The sequence below is a fragment of the Calonectris borealis genome, chromosome 1 (genome assembly GCF_964195595.1).
Source record: "Calonectris borealis chromosome 1, bCalBor7.hap1.2, whole genome shotgun sequence".
Classification (NCBI taxonomy): Eukaryota; Metazoa; Chordata; class Aves; order Procellariiformes; family Procellariidae; genus Calonectris; species Calonectris borealis.
In genome coordinates this window covers 56570667-56577010 of record NC_134312.1, presented here as the reverse complement: position 1 = coordinate 56577010, position 6344 = coordinate 56570667, and positions in this window count along the sequence as shown.

The window sequence follows — 6344 nt, the reverse complement described above, 5'->3', positions numbered from 1 at the left end:
TGAAATTTGTGGTGGGTTGATCCTGGCTGGACGCCAGGTGCCCACCAAAGCCACTCTATCACTCCCCTCCTCAGCTGGACAGGGGAGAGAAAATGCAACAGGGGTTATGTTTTCGTGGGTCGAGATAAGGACAGGGACATCACTCACCAATTACTGTCACGGGCAAAACAGACTCGACTTGGGGAAAATTAATTTATTGCCAATCAAATCAGAGTAGGGTAATAAGAAATAAAACCAAATCTTAAAACACCTTCCCCCCACCCCTCCCTTCTTCCTGGGCCCAACTTCACTCCCGAATTCTCTACCTCCTCCCCGCCAGCAGCGCAGGGGGACGGGGAATGGGGGTTGCGGTCGGTTCATCACACGTCGTCTCTGCTGCTCCTTCCTCCTCAGGGGGAGGACTCCTCACACTCTTCCCCTGCTCCAGCGTGGGGTCCCTCCCACGGGAGACAGTCCTCCATGAACTTCTCCAACACGAGCCTTTCCCATAGGCTGCAGTTCTTCACGAACTGCTCCAGCGTGGGTCCTTCGCGGGGTCACAAGTCCTGCCAGCAAATCTGCTCCAGCACGGGCTCCCCACGGGGTCACAGCCTCCTTCGGGCATCCACCTGCTCTGGCATGGCGTCCTCCACGGGCTGCAGGTGGATATCTGCTCCACCGTGGACCTCCACGGGCTGTAGGGGGACAGCCTACCTCACCATGGTCTTCACCACGGGCTGCAGGGGAATCTCTGCTCCGGCGCCTGGAGCACCTCCTCCCCCTCCTTCTTCCCTGACCTCGGTGTCTGCAGGGTTGTTCCTCTCACATGTTCTCAATCCTCTCTTCTGGCTGCTGCTGGTGTTGCGCAAGTTTTTTTTTCCCCCTTCTTAACTACATTATCCCAGAGGCGCTACCACCGTCGCCGACAGGCTCAGCCTTGGCCAGCGGCAGTCCGTCTGGAGCCGGCTGGCATTGGCTCTGTCGGACACAGGGGAAGCTTCTAGCAGCTTCTAGCAGCTTCTCACAGAAGCTACCCCCGGAGCCCTCCCGCTACCAAAACCTTGGTATGCAAACCCCATACAAAATTGTTACATAAATTAGCAGATTAAAAACATTTTTGGATTATAAAGATCTGGGCAAAATGGAAGTTGATTCCTTATTTCTAGCTTTTTTTGTTCAAGAAATACATTTATAAAAAGAATAAAAGTTTAAGTAGGAGATGAACTGATTTAGAAAAGTTAACAATATGAATTGTAATTAATTTTATAACTGTTTAATGTATAAAAGTTTTAAAGTATCCTTTTCACTGCTCCCAGGTATAAAAACCCCTAAGTAAGTAGTTGAGATTAGAGTGGTCCCGAAGTTAACTGGCATGTTCCAGCCTCTGACTGGAAGTATGATTTCTGTACGGTCTGCTGTGGCACATCATATGCCCAGCTGATCTCCATAAAGAGGCCAGCTGGAGCATTGCTGAGCCTACGGAAACAGGAACAAGTGTTTCCAGTGTCATCCCAGCAATGTCTTAGCTGTTAGGATAGGACTTTTGCTCCTACGAATTCCAGTCTTGATGGAAGCGACTGATGTTCTCTGTCATACTCTAATGAGTATTTGAAACGTTAAGGATTAACGATGCATTCAAATTATGGAAAAAATTTCTCCCAACTGATCTGGCCACTCCTTTACCCAAAGGACCGTTCTCCGTGTGACTGCTGCTGTATTAGTCGGATGTAGCGAGACAACGAGCTCTATATGAGCTTTTGCATATGGGGCCGGAAAGAAACTTCCATTCTGTGAGAAAGTAAGTTCTTTTCTGCAAATTTGCTAGCACTAATGGCAGAAGCCACTATTCCCCTTTTAATTAAAATATTCAATGTTATAATAAAAAGATGCTTTCTTCACTTATTCTGCAATTTTAGAGTCAAAATAAACTAGTGCAATGGTTTTAGCCTAACATATGCAGTGTTCATGGAGAAACGCTTCATCCACTCGCTACCTGGGCAGTTTGTATCTTCTTGGGAAAAAAGACTTGAAAGATTTGACCCTTGACTGCCTTCCAGCAGTTTTCTGTGCATCGTAGTAAATAGATAAAAAATTGTTGCCTCTTCTTCACGCTCTTTCTCTGACCGTTCAGAGAATGAAATGTCCTCACTCTGTAGTCAAAGCCAACACACATACGCACGCTGCCTTGTGCACTTAGTCTTTTCCACGTAATTTGAATAAAGCATGAATATTCCAAATATTCATGTTACAAGCATCTGTGCAAAAATAATATAAATACTGTTGTTCACAGGCGGTCTAAAGGATTTCTTTGGACTATCATGAACAGTCCACTGCATAGCCATAATAGTTTAGAGGATGGAAAAGCAATTGTACTACTTGTGTTCAGGTTCCCTGAACGTAAACACAGAGACCGTTTATACCAGGTGGGATGGAGGACTCGCTTTCGTCTCAGAGAAACATATCCTTAAAAATTATATGTATTTTTCAGTGACATAGGCCTGTGAATCAGGAACAGAGAACATATTTTAACCTTGCAAATTTGTATACATCTGCTATTCCTGGTCCTGTAAATAGTTTGTTTTTTTTTTTTTAATATAGTTTTGGATTTGCAGAGGGATGGTTTCTACAGAGTTCCCTGGTGTTAGTTACATTAGCATTTTATAGGCTGCTCATGTAAACTCTTGAGCTTTCATGGCTCTCAGTATTAGCTTTTTAATATAACACAGTTCATATTGGCTTTTATTGCTGTTTAATTTAGGCTGCGTTTTTTATGTGGCTCCTCAGCTGCAAGGAATGTGGCCTACACTTGTTTGAAAGTTTTCTTGTCTGTGGCAACCTGCTATGTCCTTTTTTCTTGCATATTGTAACACTCTCTAAGAGCTAAACTTGCCTGTATTTGTCATGCAGATCAATTACTTTACATAGCAAACCCAGATCTCATATTACAGGTGGGAACCCAGAACTTTTAGATGGTGACTGGAAGTCGCTCCTACCTTTGTACCATATTTTGGTTGTTCCACAGATATAGAAATCCATAGCTGAATTGTCTAAATAAATCATTCTTAGCAAATAATGCCTTTTATTCAAAGGACACATGCAAATAATTCCCAGCCAAATGTTAGTTATTGGCTTCTAAGTTCATGTGCTTTTTGAAGTGATCCCAATATCACTCTTCTCTTTCGGGCATCTGAAATTGTTTAAAGCATCATGTGGTTTCTCACCCCTCTATAAGAAAAAGGCAATTTCTAAATAGGGTGAAGAAAAAATTAAATAAAGTGTATTTTATTTTGGATATTCATGTTTATAACAGCAGCTTTCCTCAACAGAGAGAGAATTTTCTACCTAAAAAGATCTTTCTTAATAGTTATTCTAGATAAATTTGTATGGACAATTCAGATAGATAGTTTTAAAAAACTCTGTATAAGATACTGAGAGGAGCAAAGCTTACGTTTTCACAAGTCTTATGAAGAAAGGATGTTCTTTCTTGTGCATTAATGTGTTTCATCAGAATTCCTGGGAAGCTGTCCAGCTATACATAGTAAATATTTCACATACCAATAAAGTGATTCCTCAGCAATTCAACCACTCAGCACAAATGAGATTTAATTTATGGTGAATATCTGCACCTGTTAAACAGTGAAAAAGGCTCCTGACATAAGTGATGCTTTCGTGCTGTTATTTATCTAAATTTTTAAAAAGGTCCTATCTTTCCAGACTATAATCTTTTAAAGATCATAATTTCAAAAACATTCCCAGGCCTGAATTTTGGACTTTCACATTGAAAAGGGAATATATGTGATTTTGAGCTAAAATATATATATGTAGGGCTAAGATCAACACCATCAAGGGAAGGCATAAAATGTGCCTCTTACTGAATTAGCATTTGTTTTGTATATCTGATGATAAAATCAATACGTGGCTCCATCAGAGGAGAGATCCATCAGCCTCTATCTTGCTAGCATTCAATCAAGAGATTGAATTTGCAAGCTTCGAGGGGGAGAAATGTTTCCCCATCTTTTGACAATCCATATTACACTAATTCGGACAGCTTTTACACAGAGCTGCACCAGTTTACTCAAGCATTGCTTTCAATACCATTTCATTAAATCAATGCAAAAGGTTGTGTTGACGTTTTAAATATATATCTAAATCTGATCAGTGGAACTTAAATCGATTAGGAACTGATTTTAAGCCAACTCTTAAGGCAAATAGTGTGTCCACACGGGGTTCCTCAGCTGTTCAACGAATTGATGTGAAATCCAATTTAAATTAAGCTGCTGCAAACAAACCACTGTTGTGTTGTACGCGAGTCCCAAATGTGCCCTCCAAGTTCTTTGAGAACTTTTTAACTTGAACAGAGAACCCGAGGGAGAGTTAATGGAGTGAAATCCGCTCATCCGCATTGGGAAAGGAGGGGTGACTACAAACCTTGGTAAGAAGCTTCCAAACAAACATCCAAGGTTCATCTGAAAGTTGCATTTGTAAACATGTTCACTGCCAAATGGCGGCTGTTTTTTACTCCTCTCTCTCGGCAGCTGTAACTGCAGTGAACAAGGCGGGTGGCATCAGGAATACCACCATCCACCAGCCTCTGGCTGGAGAAGGCCTCCTCCATATCCCCCAGGCTAAAAAAATCCAAAGTGAGTTTGAAGAAGGAAATCCCTTCTAGTTCGTGCTTGCTAGGGATTGGGACACCTAAGGCTTCCAGCCTTTAGCTTGCCTTCACAGCCGCTCTGGTGTTTTCACAGAGTGGATTATTCCTCTCTCCTGAGACCTCACCAAAGACCTTTGCAGGGCTGTGGAGAAGCCCCTTTATCTTCATAACCCCTAAGTCTACAGGGGATTTTCAGACATTTTGCTCTCAAACCAAAGAAATGGGAGATGCAAAATGAACTGCACTCCATATTGATTCGTAATGCAAATAAGATGGAATGAAACAGGTATTTGTAGAAGGAAAAAATGACCTGATAATTTCTACACACCGACAAACCTGCAACCTGGGTTTTAATGATTGAGTTTAAAAATAGAGTGAATTATGAATATACAATAGTAGAATCATACAATAAAATACACTGTGAGAGAAAGCAGGGGTGAAAGGAGTAAATAGAAGGAAATAGTAAGGTAAATTGAGGGAGAACTGGTTTAGCATAAGCAACTACCTTAATTATTAATCAGATAACATGGGAATGCGAGTTGCACTCATGTGAGCTTCTGGGGGCTGTTGGTCCCTCAACTTCCCCCACCCCTCTCTTACCCAGATAAATTGTCACCTGCTTCATTTTCCCCTGTCCTAGAACTGAAGAAAATGAGCAGTTTTCCTTATACTCTCCAAAATGTTTTAATTAATTGACACTTTTGCTGTATGAAAGAAGAGTTATAAGGGCTCTTCCTCAGCTTCAGGCCCCTTTCTAACCAAAGGCTGTTGTTTGATGGGCATTTGCAGAAGCTGCCTTTGCCAGCAGGAGAAATGTATCTAAATGCAAAGGTAGGTACTTTGTCACTCGTTGTATGAACAAAGGAAGGTAAGAGAATGGGGCATTGTTTTTTCTCCTCCAGGGAATGAAAAGCATCTGGTAACTGCTGATGGTTTGTATGTGTGTGGTACTGCCAGATCTCTGGCCTCTTTCTTTTTCCAGCTTTCCTGGTTCCTCAAATTTACTCATAATATTTCCATTCAGACCTGTGCAACCAGTTGTCTTGAATAATTGCAGACTTGCAAAAGACGGTTATGGGATGTGAGTGAACGTGAACATAAGGATCTTCCATGATAAATTCATGAGTATTTCTATATATTGAGGTAAAGGAGCTAACACCTTGGTGGTTGTAGTAAACTCTCACCCAATATAGAACTTTCTATGTGTCTTGCTAAAACCTCCCTGAAGCTGTTGCATCTCATCCTGTTCTTTTTTTTCCAAAGTCTTGTTGGTACTGCAGGTCAGTGGGAGAGTATTCCTAGTGCTAGATGTGGCTCTTTCTCCTTCCTCCTGTCATAGATAGGAATCCGTGAATCCTTAAACTGGGTTGGGAAATATGATTATGAATGTGGTGAGCAGAGGGGGAAAGAAAAAAAAACCAAACCCCGCAGTGACTGGAGCGGGGGAGAAGAAGGGACTTTGCAGTGCAAATTACCAAAAGTAAAAATTACCAAAGCGCTAGGCCCTGCACCTTACACTTGTTTCTCTGCTCACTCCTATTTTCTGCATTTCCTGAAGCTGTCAGGATTGGGGAGCTTGTGTTTTCTGATCAGTGAAAGCTCGCTACTTCAAATGGCCCTTCTTTCCATTGGGGTTCTGGAGATCCAGTTGTGCTGAGTTTTGAAATTAAAGAAAAGGATGTTTGACGCAGCAAGATACATTCAAGGTATA